Source organism: Corvus kubaryi, unplaced genomic scaffold (assembly GCF_017639235.1).
Source record: "Corvus kubaryi isolate FWS band 111438036 unplaced genomic scaffold, C.kubaryi_AGA036_p1.0 37357, whole genome shotgun sequence".
NCBI lineage: Eukaryota > Metazoa > Chordata > Aves > Passeriformes > Corvidae > Corvus > Corvus kubaryi.
In genome coordinates this window covers 15,584,218-15,602,116 of record NW_024581117.1, presented here as the reverse complement: position 1 = coordinate 15,602,116, position 17,899 = coordinate 15,584,218, and the positions used below count along the sequence as shown (strand labels likewise).

General features: G+C 40.8%; 1 protein-coding gene and 1 non-coding gene across 3 annotated transcripts in view; one reads left to right on the top strand and one right to left on the bottom strand.

Moving 5' to 3' along the window:
• Positions 1–5,408: 5,408 nt before the first annotated feature.
• TRNAS-UGA lies at positions 5,409–5,490 on the bottom strand. The gene has a single exon. It is a non-coding gene; the product is annotated as a tRNA-Ser (tRNA).
• Positions 5,491–11,734: 6,244 nt separating this feature from the next.
• The window catches only part of CTNNA3 (catenin alpha 3), a 432,189-nt gene continuing 426,024 nt past the window's right edge, over positions 11,735–17,899 (top strand). The window contains exon 1 of one of the 2 annotated variants that reach the window (XM_042033401.1): positions 11,735–12,011. The gene's annotated coding sequence lies outside the window, so the exon portion shown is untranslated. Of the gene's footprint in view, positions 12,012–14,064; positions 14,167–17,899 lie in introns of those variants that run through there. The other variant, XM_042033400.1, reaches the window with a different exon arrangement.

The following is a 17,899-nucleotide window of genomic DNA, read 5'->3' as shown; positions in this document are numbered from 1 at the left end:
GGGGTTGCTTTCATCTTTTAATTAAATCCTCCACCCACCACAGCGATTCCTTTGGAATTTCTTGTTATTTGTCACCTCAGGGGGTAAAAGTTTGAGGAATCCAGTTATGAATCCTGGGCAGTGCAATGGAAAGTGTAACCTGGAAAGTCCAGTGTTGTCCCCACATGGAAACAATCTGATGTCTCTCTCCCTGGAGTGATGTGTGTGGCTTGGCCATGCTGTGCTGCCTGAGTTACTTACTGTTCTGCTTTTTTTTGGGGCCTGTTTGCCACAGACTGTGACCCAGGTGCTGCAAATGGAACCTGGTAACACCTCTATCTTAGTGACCTCAGGGGCGTCTGTATCCTGGAGCCAGCCTGCCCCACAGGGGCTGCTGCCAGTGTTAATGCTGCTTCTGCTCGTCCCAGTTTGTTACAGCTCAGAGTGCTGGTGGTGTGCTGATACAGCTATGCTGACCCTAGAGTGGATGGCATTGGTACCAATAGCCAGATTTATAGCACATCATCTTTAATTTTACATACTTTTCCCTTGCATATTTTGCAGCTGAAAACATTATAGAGATGAGATTAATAATTTTCTGTGACATTTTTAAAATGTAACTACTGGTTTGTTTTTCTTCTAGTGCATTTGATACTTTATTTCATACAAAGTATTTGCTCAAGAAAGACTTTTCATCCATTTTTTAAAGAGGGACTGTAAACAATGTCAAACAGTAGTAACAGAAGAAGCTCTTACCTTATGTGAAGGTTACTAAGTAATAGGGAACAATTTTCCCTCCAACAAGAAGATGGGAATGCAGCCAGCTGGAGCACTTTGAATCAGATGGCAGCCCAGATTGTTGTCTCCCCATTTCACTTGCGGGTAAAGGTAAAAGGGAGTAGTTGGATGGATGATTTAGCACCTAAGGAGCTGGTTTGCCTTGAGAAGTGAACATACAATAGACCTTTGAACAGCAAACTAATAGTTTGTGTCATTAAATCTGATGTCATTATTAGCCAGTTATTGCGTGGTTGGTTTTGGCAAAGAACCTTTGGATGTTTGTTCTGGATAAATAATTGCAGATATTTGGAAGGCTCTTAGCCCAGTGAAAGCTCATGGCAAAACTTGTGTTTTGCAACAAGCTGCTCGAGATCAGTCCTGGAATTTGTATTTGCCCTCCTGAGGAAGGCAGGTTGTAACTGGTGCTCCAGTACACCAATACCACCAATACAGACTTTTTTGTACTTCTGTATATGTTAAACTTGAAATGGTCTGGTTTTCTGTATTTCTTGAGTTGAATTAACCTATTCCTAGCAGAGCAAACCCAGATGTATTGGAAAACAAGAGGAGCCTGTGTAGCCTGTTTTGCTTTTTATTCCCCAAAATCAGGTGGGACCTGACCTGTTGGCCAGTAATGACAACTAGCTGGAATAAGCCCAGTTCTCCCTCATGTTAGAAAGTAAAGGAACAAGCACCTGACAAGTTAGTCAGTGTTAGATCATTCAGGGTCCACACCCCAAGCATAAACTGCTTATCTGTTTCTTTAAATATATAGTATTTTTAGAAGTTTTTTGCTAGTAGCATGAAAAGATCCAGTAAATGTCCCACCTGATATTTCATCAGCAATAATGTAGTGCTTTGGGCCCTGCACTGGTGAGCACATAACGTACTTCACATGCTGGAATTTGAACTGGGGCAGGGGTTGTGAGGTGGCTCTCAGGCTCTGTGAAGGTGTGATTAAGGCAATAGGGTATGGTGTATGTGGTTTTCAGCGGCCCACAGAGATTTTTAACTCTCTTTGCAAAGTGAAAACAACTGCAAAGGGTTGTCTGTGGGGGTGGGGAACAACAGCAAAAAACCCAGACACTATTTATTAGATTAGGGCCTGCGAGTCTCAGGTTTAAGGAGGGCAGTTCTCTACAAGACGTGGTAAGCTCCCATTTTCTTTAGCTTCCCCTTGTGAGTTGCTTAGGTGGTCAGTAAAGGGTCCTGAATGTTTTGGGTACCTGAGGGCTCTGATTTACGTGCTTTGTTATAGCGCTGGATGATTTGGTATGAAAATAAATGGAGTTGTGAGGTGAGCTCAGATCCTCTGGAGTCCAGTTAAAAGTGTTGATAAAACCTGGCCATTACTGGACTCGTCAGGGCTGAAGAGTTTTCCTCTGGAAAGTATGAGATAGTGGATGGGGTACAGGTGTATGGTGATAATGATGATAAAATACAGAGAATAGGGCATATTGTTTAATGCTGTGTTTCTAGGGCTTTGGAACTATTTCAAACAAAATTTAAGCAACTATTTAGCCAGTTATTTACAGTGAAACTGAACAGCTTGGTGAGATTCTTGAATTATACAAAACTATTATATAGTTTTATATATTTTTTTATATATTAAAAATATATATTTAGATATATTTTATATATTATATCTATAGTATTATATTTATTTACTGCTGTTACACTTGTGCAAGTGCAGAATATATAAGATTGTCAAGAACTAGAACATTCTCAACCTTCTTGTTTTGCCGGTCTTTGCCATGTTGCTTTGCCAACATTTGCCAAGTGACAGTGTAAGAGTTAAAGTTTGGATGATGAATACAGACAGTGTATGACTTAAAATGTCAGGCTGAGTAATGTTAAATGATAGGTAAGGTCATTTCTTGATTGTTTGTTTTCCTCTTTGAATGAGATTTTTTAAAAAGGCATTTTATATGTTCTATAATAGAAGCAAATATCTTGATTATTAAAAGAGATACACAATATCTTTAATTTCCTGAGCATGAACATTGCTATCTTACCTTCCCAGCAGGCTCATCTCTCATTTCAGGATATGAAAGTGTAAGCAGTGAGGCTGTTGTAAAGCTGATGAAATTACACAGCAAAAGATAAAGGAACTCAGTAGGTTGTTGGGCTCTGTCGCTGTCAGATGGGCAGATGCTTATCAGTTAGTTTATGCTGGATATTTTTATTGCAACCCAGTGCACACCCTCACCCGGCTTTGGGAGAGTTGCCAAGCCCCACCGGTGATGGCAGGCACTGGGTGTGTTTGTGCTTTCACTTTTGCTGTCTTAATCTCATCTCCCTCCCTTGTTAACGAAGATTAGACTCTGCATGTGCTCTGTTTGTCCCAGCTTTGAAGGGCTTGTGTCTGAGTCATTACAGTGGTGCACAGTATAAACTGGGAACTCTTACACACTTTAGGTCTCTGATGGATATCCTAACCTGTCACACCTGATGGATGCTGGAGAAAATGAATTTTCTTTCCTCCATTCCATCTTCACAGTCGTTTGCTCTTTCTCTGTCCTTCTGGTGGAGCAGTAAGGGAGAGGGGTTACTTCTAGAAAGTGAAGTTTGCTGCCAGAGTTCAAAAAATTTCGAGTCTTGACATGTGTTGTGGTTCTCAACATTTTCAACAAAATGATTTGCTTGCTGCTTTGTCGAAAGTGCTTCTCTTGGCACCAAGGACAGACAGCTTTTTTAGGGAGATGCAGTTTGACTTCTGGGCATCAGTCCTTGCACAAACTACATTTACTTTGTTAAGATTGTCAGAGCTGCTCATTCACTAGCTGAGAATTTCCTCAGGCCTCAGATTTTTGCTGGCTAGAGGACTGTGAGCTCCTCTTCTTCCTCACAGAGTTTGTGTGACTGATATCCATGGGTGGGGGTGGGCAGGAGAATGAGCAGGAATGACTAGAGAACTAAGAGACTGTTGCAGCTGGTTGGGTCTGGTTGCCTTTGGTGCCTTCTGCTGCTCAAGGTCCTTGCTTTCAAGGGATCTGAGCCTTCCCCAGGATTTCCATGTCCACCCTTGGCTTGCCACTGCCAAAGCTCTTGCATGTGTCCTAACAGAAACAAACACCCAAACCTGGAATCCCTGGAAGCCTTGCTAGGAAGTACTTTGAAATGTTCATTTTGCTGCCAGCTTAAACAATTATTTGTTTGTTCCCTTTTTTTAAATTTTGTTCTCAGCAGAGATAATTCAGTGTTTCCTCTTCTTTCCTTGCATCTGTTTCTTGATTAAATTAAGTTGCACTAGCAAAATATGCTAGAAGAAATGGGTTTGCATGTGTGTTTGTGTTGAGTTTTTCTCTTGTCTTTAAGAGAGAGGAGTGAAAGGTGGTTGTTTCTGCTCTGGCCTATCTGACCCTCTGTGGAAGGTAAAGCTTTTTTCATAGTTACAGCTTTTTCTTTCTTGACTTTGCAAATTTGTCAGCCCTTTGCTAATGCTGGGGCCACACATAGGAGGAGTTTGACACATCTGAGTGCTGAGAGCTCAGTTTAAGCTAATCACAGATGACTGGGAGGGAATGCTGCCTTATTTTGTTTTTCCTTGTTAGTAGTGGGATAATAACTTTGGTGGGTTTTTTCCTCCCTCATCACCATATTGTGAGTGTGTGCATCATGCATGTGAAAAGAAGGTCATAAAAGGCAGGAAAAGATGATCAAGAGCCCCCCTCACTGAGGTCCAGGAGGAATCAGAGCAGCTTCCTTTGGGAAAGAGAAGGTTTGATGGAGCAAGTCCATTCCTTATGAAGAAGCCTGCTGCTGACAGCGTTTAGTTTATTTTGTATCAGCTGTAGGATGAGGCAGAACAATAGTCCTTTAGGCAAAGCAGGACACTGTGTGTAAGCCATTGGATGAATCCTGAGCTTTGCAGTTGGATACTGCCTGTCCCATCTACAGGCCTGGAAGGTGAGCTGTTAAAAGAACACGGAATCCCTGGTGCTCTTCTCTCACCTCCATCGAGGGCTCTTATCACTGGCTGTAGGTGCAATGCCAGAAACTTGCTCTGGGACCTTTTGCTGCTTTGATACTACTGTTCTTTCTGGCCAGGGTAGGGGGAGGGGCAGGTAGGCATGGCCTGATGAGTTGCAATAGGATAAATAGCATAGGGCAACAAAGATGATGAAGGGACTGGAGCATCTCTCATGAGAAAAGGCTGAGGGAGCTGGGCCTGTTCAGTGTCAAGAAGAGATGGCTGAGAGGGGACCTCTTTAATGTGTATAAATATCTAAGGGAGGGGTGTCAAGAGGGTGGAGCCAGACTCTGCTCCCTGGTGCACAGCAATGGGAGAAGAGGCAATGGCCAGAAACTGATGCACAGAAATTTCCACCTGAACGTGAGGAAGAGCTTCTTTCCTGTGCAGTCACTGAGCACTGGAACAGCCCCCCCCGAGAGGCTGTAGAGTCTCCCTCACGGGGGATATTCCAGAGCCATCTGGATGTGATCCTGTGCCATGGGCTCTGGGGTCACCCTGCACAAGCAGGTGATCCACTGTATCCTTTCCAACCTGCCCCATTTGGTGCCATCCCACATAATCGCTCTTGCTGCTGCGGAGGGCTGTAGCCAAAAGAGGAGACGCGAGTAGTAAAACTTACCCACGACAAGGAATAGGATAGGGCCAAGAAAAGAAAAGTGTAAGCCCTCCGGGCCGCAGCGAGCAGGGTTCGAACCTGCGCGGGGAGACCCCATTGGATTTCAAGTCCAACGCCTTAACCACTCGGCCATCGCTGCTGACACATGTCCCCACCCCGGGCTGCCGCCTTATAGCGCGTTCCGGCTGCCGCAAGCCCCGCCCCGGCCCCGCGTAGCCAATGGGCGCCGCCCCTGCCCCCCGCAGCAATGGCGGCCGCGCCCCGGCGGCGCCGGTGCAGGAGGAGTAAAGGGCAATGCACGCTTGAGCGATTTTCGGCCTGAAGCACAGAGGCCGTGTCTGCTCCTGCGAATTAAACCTGTACAGCTGAGTCTGACAGTGAGGAGGCAGCCAGGAGCTACTACAGGAGACAGTAACCATTAGGTGTTGCATTAGCTTCTCCAGTGCGTTAGTATTTTTCCTGGTTTTACTCTTTCTTTCAGTTATTACAAAATGTCTCTATCATATGACTTTTATATGTATTTAAATTCGCTGTAGATAATTTTTTTTTAACCTTAGCAACAGTTAATTGTGCCAGCAGTAGTACAGTGGAAATTAAATTTCACCTGACTTTCTACCTGTGCTGCAATGGGTAAAAATAATAATTTAACCTGATTTTTCATTCCTATAGTCAGAGCTTTTGTTTTATTTTTTTGTTTTAAGTAGCTGGAGTGATATTGATGACTCTGCTTCCCTCCCTCCTTTTTTTTTTTTTTTTTGGGTATGATCAAGAAGCATTCTTAATAATTGTTCAACTTGCCTCAGCACCAAAAATATTGCTGGATTAGTAATGGTCTTAAAATAGGCTTATGAAAGTCGTCTGTTAGGACTTTCCTCTGGAACCTGACCCGGGGAATGTAGAGGACAGACGGACATTGGAAAGCACCAGGTGTTGCTATACTTTTCAGAGTGCTTTCAGTGCACCACGTTATGGCTGATGGGAAATTCTTAAAGAAAGGAAGACTGTCAGATCGTGTTTGTTGGTGAAGAGACACGGGTCTGGCCTGGCTTCTCTGGGTTCTGGTGCAGTGTCCTTTGGAGCACCGGATACTTACACAGAGTTTTGTGTCGTGACACAGACGGAGGGGTCATTTGTGTATTATCCACCTGGAAACCTCTGAATGGCTGATGCCTACACAGGAATAACCAATCCACCTGTGAAACCGCTGAGGGTTGGGATCTGGAGCTTGAGGGAGCACTCCAGTTCCATTTTCTCCACCAGATCTTGTTGGAAGGTGAAAGCCTAGAGCCCAACCATTCCAGGCCCATGGGCTTCTGCCAGGTTGCAGTGAACAGTCAAACCACACATGCAACATCCTGAACCACTGAAGCCTTGAAATAGACTGTGCTCCTTTTGTCTCACAGTTTGCAATGTCTAACTTCGATGTTCTGAATTTCAGAGCCTTACAGCTCTGAAATAGTTTCCTATTTCCTAGCAGAACTAAGGAAAAACTTTTTTTTTCTTTAAACAATAATTGCTTTGTGTTCATGTAGGACTCGAGATAAAATGTGCAATTTCAGTAAAACATAAATCCCGAGGTGGCCGAGAGTTGTTTGACAGGCACACAGTGTTATATTTAACCAACTCCATTCAATTGAACACTGAGAGAGAAACTCGGCGTCTGTCTCTTTGGAGGAAGTCGTTGATTGAGCAATGCTGGAGTGACCTCCAGTGTTCTCAGCGCAAGCTGCAAGTGCAGAGCAGAATGAGTGTGCGGGGACCAGGTGCAGAAAGAGCAGCTCTTTGATGTATCAATCCTCGCAGAGGAGCAGTGACAAAAGGGATTAGGGACAGAATGCAGAGTGCTACTGGAAAAAGTGTATTTTGAAAGTAAATTTATCTCCCAAAGGAATCTTAAAAGTTTTATTTCTTAATCACTTAAAACTAGCAAGATCTTGACACTGGAATAGGTAACAGAGGTCAGTCTGGTCTAGGACTGTTAAAGGTGCTAGGATAGAATTGTCTACATTTTTACATGTTTTTAATTTCTTCAGGTAAAGAGGACAGATACTGAAGAATCTTCAATAGCACATGGACAGATTAACTGACCACTAGCAAAAATGCACAAGGAAATCTTTAGAAATACAGGACTGAGCCCCAAGCACTTCAGTCCTTCAGGTTTCTTGTCTTTGTTGACCTTAAGTGCAATGTCAATTTTGTAATGCTTGTTCCATCCCTTCTCCACCATTTGCTCTGTGGCCTTTTATTTAATCCATCTCTATCACTTTTACAAATTCAATAGTTTCAGCGTTTATTCCTGTTAGCAATCTATGATGCCTGCAACAGAAAAAATAGATTTGATCCTGCCTAAGCTAACAAATATTTACAGCCATGTTGGTAGAACGGCAACTTTGTGCCTATGCATAACTTAGAATATTCAAGAGCAAATTTTACATCTCCCTTGAAGAATGTGAATGAAATAATGGCTCCAACATAAACTGTGTATTACAACAGATAATGCTTGCACCACTAAAACTACAGAATTTCATATTTTCTCCCTGAAAAAACTAATAATTAACAGTAGGAAAACTAATACTGCATACTGAAGTACATTTCTTCTGTATTCCTCCTCTTTCTCTATTAGCTTGGTAGATCATTTAATGAAGCTGAAAGCATACAGACAATGAAAACAAGAATTTACTATAGAAAATTCTGTATGGCTAGAATTTCCCATTCCGTGAATACCTAAGAATGGATTTGGGAACAAGTTTCAGGTAGAGAATCAAAAGTGGCTTCATTCATTTAGTTAGGACATGTCAAACTTTCCCTTGTTTGCTTGTCGATGATGACAACATTTGTTGTGATATAATAGCTACTGGGCACCTTCCATGAAATTAATTGGTGTCCCATGGTATTTTTTATGAACATTATCTAGAAGAACAATAAAATTTTCTGCTAGTTAGGTAAACCAAAGTGTTGTTCTACTGCTGGTCCTTTCTGCTCAAGGATTTGAGGCTGCTGGCAAGGTAATGTTGGGAAAGTGCTGATGCTTTGTACTGATGTGTTCATTGAAGGCAAACAGCTGCAGCTTCCTGTGCATCTGTCTGGCTCTGCTTGCAGATGCTTAATCAACTTATTTAAAGCAACATTTTAAATGAAAGCAGCATGACATCTGTCAACACAAGTGTGTGAATAAACATGGACTGTTTGCTAATCCTGCTTATGCAGCTAAATATTAATTAAGGTGTCTAAACAGCCATGCATATGCAAAAAGAGGCATACAATTTTATCCTGAAGCTTTCATTTTACTATTGAAAACGTGGCTCTTAAAGTGAACAGACTGTAGAATCTGCTTTTGCCTCTAATCCTCTCATATGTTCAGTAATAGATCGTTTTTGGAAAAATGCTATTAGTTCTACTTAAATTTTAATGAAATTACAGGCTCAGTGTTACAAGATTATCAAATTATATCACTGAATGTTGTAGGTGTCAGTGCAGCCAAATGTTTTGTTGCATTCTTATTTTTAATAAATAATCTTAGCAAATTTAGGCACACGTGTGCTACTGGATTGGAACCTTTTTCCTTAATATATTTTTACCAAATTTACTGGGTTTTAAACAAAAAGCATGTTCCTATTTGCAACTGGTTTACCCACACATTTCCTACATTTTTATGAAAACAGAAGTTAAAATATGCTTTCAAAATTCAGTGATGCTGAATATCTTACGAAAATGCTCCTCTGGGCCAAAAATACCCTCATGATAGGTTTATTAATGAGACTTGGCTTTCATAATGCATCAGCAACATCATAAAGAGTAACATTCTTAGCACCTGTGTGAAAGTAAAATGTGCTTCTGACTCCCATTCTGTATTGCTTGACTTTTGTCCCTGTTCTGAGCACAGAGATCTGCGTGGATATGGAGACCCTGATTTACTCACCTTTTGTATGCTTCAAATCTTAAAATACATGATTTTTTGTTTAATTTATTTTTCATTTAATCATATTTTCCACTTTGTTGGGTTTTTTCCCCCCCATAAAAATAATATATGCAGTCTGTTTTAAATAGTTGTGATTAAAAACTGTGATTTTGCTGAGTTTTACAGGCTATATTTTCACACTGTCACTACAGAGAGGAATTATGATATTAGGCAGAGTCAGCAGGTGCGCCTTGTGTTAGTACCTGCAACTAGCAGAAGCTTTAGAAACTAAATCAGATAGTGGTCAATTATGAAAAATACCCTTCATCAGAAAATCTCTGTTGGTTAGTGGTTGGCTTAGTCCCATCTGTGTGTAAACTTTAAATCTGTTTGTAGTATTGGCTGGTTGCAACTATCCTGGGTAAATGACCACTTTAGTTGCTATTATGCCTCAGAGATAGATCACAGCAATAAACCTTCCCAATTCTTGAAAATTAAATACTTTGTACATTTTGAATTGGAAGACCTTGAATGAAGGAAAGCTAAAACTCGGTAACAAATAGAATAAAACCAACTTTAATTATCCTTCAGAGGCAATTTACCATGGGTCTCTCAGTTCAATGTCCCCTTTTTTTGAATCGAGCTACTACAGATATGTTATTTTACAATATTAAAGATGTACTAATTACACACCTTCTGTTAGCATTGTATTTGTGCAGAAATCTGTGGTGTACAGTATTAGGACTCATGGTTGAAAGTTTGATTTTTTTATAGGTGTATGTTGGCGCTGATTTCTGTCACTGATGGGCTGCACATGGAGAAACAGTGATAGTGTGCTTTTGTTGAATTGTCTGAGAACCTTGGGATCTTCATAAATAATCCTTTTTAGTCTTTGGTTATTCTCACCTTAACAGCCTATACTTCCTACTCAAGAAAAATATTCCTGGTGAAAATTCCAGAAGATAGTTTTGGAATGGAGCAGTGGAGGTCTTGAGATTTGTGTAAATCCCAAGAAGAGCTAAGCACAAGTTTATGAACTTCAGGCACTGCTGTTTCATTTCTGACACTTTCAGTGATATAACATTTTGCAATTTAAGCTCCCAAATGGCTAATTTCATACTGCATGGTTTCTCAGTAGGAGTGGGTTATTAGTGCCTGGTAAGCAGGCTGTTTTTCAAGAGTCATACCTTTAAATAACATTATTTATTGTTTGTATAAAACCATGTCTTATGGATTCAATATAGTTTTGACAAGCTTGATTAAATAATAAGGTACAAATGTGAAATATATTAACTTAATGTTTCCATTAGAAATAAATAAATTTGTAAACAACTGAAAATAGAAAGAAATTACTAATTACTGGATTTACTTACAGATAATAGCTGAAGGCAAATGGAGAGTCAAAATACTGGAATGTGCTCTCTGTAAAAAAAATAGATTTATTTCTGAACTGTTTCAAGTGACAGCTAATATCAAAAGTTATTGCAGGAGAGTGAAATTTTGTTAAAGAATCTGATGATAAAATTTTCTTTGGCTTATTTTAATCTAATTAATTTAAGAAAATACGATGACATCTATACTGGTGGGCACAGGGCTGAGTGTAAGGTCCCATGACTGGTCTCAGACAGTCTGTCCGTGCCCTGATGCCATTCTGGAGCTAGATTTAGCCACTCACCAGTTACGAATTTTTGATTTGCCTCCTGTGGGAATGAAATCCCAAGGTACATGAGACGCAGAAATGTGAACCAGCCAGGTTCCTTACCTGGATGATCACTGGCCAAGACTGGGATTATCTTCATCCCATGCAGATACGGATACTTTGTTGGATTTAAAATTTGCTTTGTTTTTATGGGTACCTTATCTGTTTCAGTTTTCAACGTGGTTGCCAGAAATGCAGTGTCTGAATGGGTCTAGCTCCCATTTACAGCTGCAAAATCCTACCCAGTCTTACAGCAGAACATAAAAAAGCAGAACCTTGTCTGGTGAACCCACTGGAGGGGGAATAATGGAGGACTGGAACAACCTACTAACCAAAAAATAGGGTATGTCAGAAGGGAGGATACGTGAACACTGACATAAAATGATTTTAAATCAACCCCAACAAATAGGCTTAGTGCTCAGGTTCCCTCCCTGAACTACCTGTCACGGGGCTAAGGGAGAGCAGCGGGCCGGTCCCCTCAGCGCGGGGCAGGGGCTGGCCCCTCCTCACATGCGACCCCTCCCGTCGTGTCCGGTCCTCCTCGGGTCCCCACAGGTCGGACCCGTCCGGCCCCTCTCCTAAGGTCAGACCCCTCCCTTCGCGTCCCCTCAGGTCAGGACCCCTCCCCTAAAGTCAGGGTTACGCCCGGGCCCCCACAGGTCAGACGCCTCCGCTCAGGTCAAGCCCGCCTCTCAGGGTCGCGCGCTTTCCCCCTCAGGTCAGGCCGTGGTCTGGGTGTGCTGCCGAGCCCGCCCCAAGGAATGAGGGAAAAGCACCTGTGTCCTGTGGGGAGGAGAAGGAGCGAAGGGAAGTGGGAACAGGGCGTGTTGGAAAGCAAGTGCATGTGTCTTCAGCAGGTTGATGAGGCAGGCGGCCCCTTTAGTGTAGAAACTGAGGAGGATCTCGGGGCAAAAAGGCGTATCAGTGTCCCCCCATCGCTGAGGAGAGAATGCGGCTCAGAGAGGCGTTTCTGGATACTCTGGTGTATCCTGGACCTGGCTGTCTTTTGCTCAGAGCTTTCAGCATTTCAAACTGACTTCTGTGGCATGAATGGTATGAGCATGTAAGTAGGCAAAACCAAATTTTGTACAGGGGTTTTGGGAGGTCTCTTCTAGTGTAGTGCCTTCTGCTTTCGTTCATCTTGCCAGGGAAATGAATGTAGTTGCTCCTGCTGCCCCGTTTCTGGCATGTTAGTACGAACTCTCCTCTCAGCCTTGCTAGCAGCTGCCTCAGCAACACTTGAAAATGCTTTCAAGGTCTTTTGTAAGAAGGTGCTTATTTTTACTGGTCTGGGATGGCAAGAGCCTTGTTCAAACCCTGCCAATTTTGACAGCTGCCCTGAAGGTAACCCAGCTTTTGAAGTAATCCCTCTTAATAAGCACCAGGAATTGGAAAGAGTTGTCTCTCCAGTTGTGAGAGGTGCCTGAACATAGGTGTCTGGCACCATTTTAGGCCCTTTTGGCCTTTTAAAGCATCCTCACGTCCAGCCCTTGCATATGTGGTTGAAGGCTGTGGGAGACCTGGGATGTCCAAGAGGCTTTTATGGTGGATTCTACAGTATGTAAAATGGTACTAGGTGCTTACCTTAAGCAGCTGAATCTTCATTTGATAACTCAAAATGATGGGACAAAAAGAGGAGTAATTTGCTTAATAGGTAAAACACTGATGCAGTTACAGAGATCTAATTATTTAAAAAGTGTAATAGGGATCATTTACATAACTCCACTTGTCTATATTGAACTTTGCAGTGAAGTGAATTGCATTTTGGTTTTTTTCAAATAACATTCATGAGGTAAATGAGAGAGCTGAGAAGTACTAACTGCAGATGGTGAGATTCATACTTGCATTGTGTGATATAGTTTTTAATATAGTACTCAGAAAATTTAATTTTACTCCAGCAGCTTTCTTATCTGTTGTTGTTAATGTCTTCTAAATTAACGAGTGGCAGGTGAGAAAAGGACTTTTTTTCAGGGTTAAAGTTTCAAATATAAACCTGAGAGGAATGAATTATGAATAAAATTGTAAGCTTAATATGGCAGTACCAAGTACATTTCCCCATAATAAATCACTGTATAACCTAGGAAAGTCTGCTTAGTTTATATGAATAATATTTGATGCTTTTGCATCCATAATCCTTTTTGCTGCATTCCTTCTATGCATCTTTAAGTGCAGAAGACACTATTGAAATCAGTTGGCCATTGCATGACAGGGCTTAAATGTGATTGATTTTTTTTTCTTCCCCGTTCCTTGCAACTGTTTCAGTACTGTCTGTTATGTATGTCCAAGACATTTTTCTTCTCTCTTCTGTGTAGTCACAGTATGTGCTCCTTCCTTAGGTTTGGGGGTTTTTCCCTTATTCCTTGTTGAGTCTCCACAGTGCTGTTAGGTTGTGTTAGGTTACCTCAACCTTTAGGCTGTCTGTGCCCTTTTAACCTCTAAATCAACTAAAAATAGCCGAACTGCTTTGGTTGAAATTTTCCAAAATGAAAATTCAGCCTGACACGTGGACCTCGTTCAAATTTTCAGACTGAATGATTTAAGACCTTCAGTCTTTAGCAGAATAGATGCAAATATTGAGCAGCCTCTGCCTTTTGGGAGTTTTAGGACGGTTTTCTTGTTCTACGTGTATTGTAAACTGCACTTCAGGATACTCTAGTTTCTATGTTAGCAGATTAGCCAAACTTCACTCATATCCATTTTTTAACTGGCTGCGTTGGTGGAAAATCTTACAAATGTGGGATTATCAGTCCGGAAGTGTGTTTTGAGTGTTTTGTGAAGGCAAATGGAGGAGATGTACACTGCATCTATATTTGAGTGGGGATTTACAGTAATGGCCTTTGCTTTCCTTCTTCCCCTTTCCCTTCTGATGTTCAGCCTAAACCTCACTGATTTTTAAGGAGACTTTGCCACTGGCTTCCCTGGTGCCTGATCTAGGTTCTAAAAGCCCTGTGTCAAACCTAGTTTGCAAGGCTGGGAATGGGCTTGGGTGTCTCTCAAGTGGTGTTTTCAGTAGCAAGTTGTCAGTGAAGTCAGGCATTGCCACTTTGGGAGGAGTTCCAGTTGAGTGCTGCCCTCCCATTTTGTTTCTTACAAACTGGGACTGACAGGCAGCCGTTTGCAGCCTTGCTGTTGGTGCCCGTGGAGTCCAGCTGCATCAAGAGGAGTTCTTCACAGAGCTGTTTCTAGGAACTCGTTTAGTTAGAGTCGTGATTCAAAAGGTAAGATTGAAGAAGAATCTAGGCAATTTTCCTCTTAGTGGAAGTACATGAAGCTATAAATGGAACTATAGCTGCTTAAAAAAATAATCACTTCAAAAGTTTAAGAAAAGTTAACAGGCTGGGTTTCTTAGCCAACTTTCTGAAAAATGAACTTTTAAACATGATTTAAAATATCTGAATATTAAAAAAAAATTCTGAATATTTTAAATCATCATGGTCTTATCACTTTAAGCCAGTAGCCGAAGTTGTGCAGTGTGTTTGCATATTTTCCAAATATGAGAAGCCATTTTGGAATATTGGAAGAGGAAGAGTAAAATGTTGCATGGATGCTATTATTTTAAAAAGTTTAGTTTACCTCCTAGTACTTTGCTGGATGTTGCACGTAACTGAAGGAAGTTTTGTGTAAATGTATGTTTATCACACCTCAGTGTGAAAATAATGACTTACTGCACAATATTATACCATTTGAAAAATTTTCTAAAGATAAAAGATTTATTATAATAGAGGGCTAAAGGAGGGCTGTTATATTCAGTGTAGCATTCTGCATATTTCAAAACCCTTCTGGCACACTTTTCTATTAAGTAAAATCAAAGGCAGGAGCCGTGTTCAGACCTAGTGAAGCCCCAAAGGTACCCAACAGCAAAGAATTAGGCCTCGTGACAGGCATGCAGGAAAAAACCATAATGAATTCTTACTCTTTTTGCCTAGTTCAAATCCATTGATTAATGTTGGGAAATTAATTCACCTTGGAACAAAGTTTGGTTGGTTTTGGTTTTTTTCCTTATGGTTGCTCTTCAGCCAGATTGCTTTGAGTTGGAATGTAAGCGGAGGTTAGAATGGGCTGGAATGTCCTTAGGCTTTATTTCTGAAGCTCTTTGACCAGAAGTGCTCTATCAGCTGTCTAGGGGTTTTTTTGCTGAGCCATGGTGTGATTTGAAACTGGTTGCATGAGTTAATAAATAGGGTGCTGTGCAGCACTGGGAAGCCCACTGGAGGAATTAATCTCCATGTTGAGGTCTCTCTATGTTTGCAGGCATGGCATGGTGGGATTGTGGCTTTGCTTAAATACTGTTTTCTGTCCCTTTTCGTTAGATTGTGCTTTTGTATGTGCTAGGAAGCTGCTTGCTAGCATCCAAAGTGAGGCAGTTTCTAAGAATCACTTTTATTTTCATGCATATCTCAGAGTCAACACATTTTATTTATATTTATATCTATATATAAAAGTATCAGTCACATTTGCTACCCTTAATTTTGGGGTTGTTTTGGGCATGTCTGTAAGCAGTGGGGAAGAAGAATACTATTCCAGAATCCTAAAACACTATTTAGATCACTGGACAAAACAAATAATGCAAACCTTTATATCAATTTGAAAACAGTTACATAAAATGGTACATGATGGTGAAGCATCCAGGGGTAGTGCATGGGTATGAAACAACCAAATCTGTTGGCAAAATCAGTAGCAGCTCTGCAAAGAGAAGAAAGAACCCCGTTTTTTACCTCACTGCAGCTGAGACAGACATTTTTTAAGCAAAAACCAGAGTGTAATGTTGTAATAGATAACTGTCAGCAAGGAACAAAAAGGGGAAATGGGGAATTGCATTTAACGTAAGTAAAATTTAAGCCCTTTCAGTAGCACATAGTGGAATTTTTGTTGTCTGTTATTTTAATGAGTTGAACAATACCCTATTTTTAGTGGAAGGTCAACTCGAACTTTGTTTGAACAGAGTCTCTGGTTCTGAACAGAGATAGGAACACTTTAAATGTGATAACAAAAGGGAGGGCTTGGAGCCAGACCTTCTTAACCTTCTTCAGATAGCCATCCGTGTAAGAACTGTGTGCCACTTAAATAGACAGGAGTTGTTGTTCTGGGCTCAAACTGCATGCAGTGAAAATAGCACTGAGACTCATGTGAAAGGATTTTGGTTTCTTTTTCAAAAATTTAAAATCGGTCCAAAAAGTATTAATGGATTTTTTTTTTTTTTTTTTTAGTGAAATGCTGCCATCTAATGTCACTCCACTTTCTTTTGTGTGGGTTTTTTTTTTTTTGTTTGTTTGTTTTTAAAGTAAATGCCTTTAAATTTCCTTAAATATTAGAACTCTAATATTGAGACCAGAAACTCCAGTACCTGAAAAAATGTACATGGAAGAAATGTTACAAACATAACATTCTTAAAGTATTTCTAGCCTAAGCAGTATTATTTTAATGCTGCTGTCACCCATAATGGTATATATCTAATAGAACTCCACTGATGAGTGAAATTATTTAGTTTACTGGTAATGTAGTGAAATACTGTCAGGGTCACAAGTTTCCATGTTCTACTTCACTGTGGAAGTTTTTTCTTGCAGTGGCTGTAGGCTCAGGACAGTCATACATTTTTTGGATAGCTGTTGGTTGAGAAACAGTCCAGCATGCCAGTACAAAGCCAAAAGCTGTGGAGCTGCTCAGCCTGTAGGATTCACACTTCTGCTGGAACATCTCCTGGAATTTGTTGGTGTCGCAGCTGGCTGGAATTGTGTGCATTCACCAAAGGAAGGATTCTGATAGGATGTTTAAGGGAGATTTCTGACCTTCCTAGGAATAAGCAATACTAGTATCAGCGAACCCTTGACATAGGAGTATGGAAGAAAAGATTGTGTTCTGTAGATTTATAGTGTAAATAGTTTCTGAAAATGTTTTACTCTCCTCAGCCTGCTTTTTGGCCTCAGTTAAAGAAAGTGTGAGTAAGGTGCTTCAGTGTCTATTACAGTTTTATTCCAGTACTCTGCCACTGGCATTCTCTGTGATCTTGAGTAAATCATTTTTCCTCTGTGATTCTGTTTCCTTATGTGATACCAGAATACAACCTCTGCTTGAAACAGTGCTTTGATAGAAAACATGGTAGGAAAAGTAAACATGATTACTAAACAAGGAGAAGAGAGCTTGTTCTGAATGTTATAAACCTTGGAAAAATCTCAGTTTTTTATCTCACTAGATATAAGAAAGTTTTCATGAGACAAGTTCGTTGAGGTGTAATGCTTTACCCCACCTCAAAAGGTTTTTTTCATAAACCTTAGTTAAACCTTTTCATGCCACTAGGTTAGTCATGAACCATTGCTTGCCATGGGGGTTCTCCAATATCCATAAAGAACTAGGCTTAGGCTGTTTTCTTTTCCTTGGTAGATTGATTGTATGGTAGGATGTGTGACATTGTTTAAGCTGAGAACTATGTTGAAGAACTTGGTGGAAATCTTAAGTTCTTGGGAATTTTAACTGCTCTTCAGATGTGGATTGAAAAAATGCTCTAGGGAGAAAGTAAGCACAGACAGAACTGAAAGGAAATGTAAAAAGAATTGCTGTGGTTTTTTGGTTTTAATTTTTAGAGCTGAGATTAAAAAAATCTTCCAGTTACTTCATTGCAAGCCTACACCTAAATGCAAAGCCTGTTTAAATAAAGCAGCTTTCAGTAAATAAATGTTATTAAATTAATGGGTCTGAATCTTGCCACCTTCTCCAGCTGTCCTTTGTGAAGTCTGTGCATTAATGGACATGTTTCTTGTTGCTAGTGGTAAGAAGTGATGAAATCTGAGATGGTTAGAGAGTAGCCTGACTTTGTCTGGAAATGTAAATAATTTAGCAGGTGTGTTATAGGTTTTCCCTGGTGTTAAATGGGCCAGATCCTTCCCAGGTGTCGGAGATGTTGCTCCATTCCAGAGCATGCTCTGGCCTACAAAGTACAGGAGGTCCTCTGTTTGC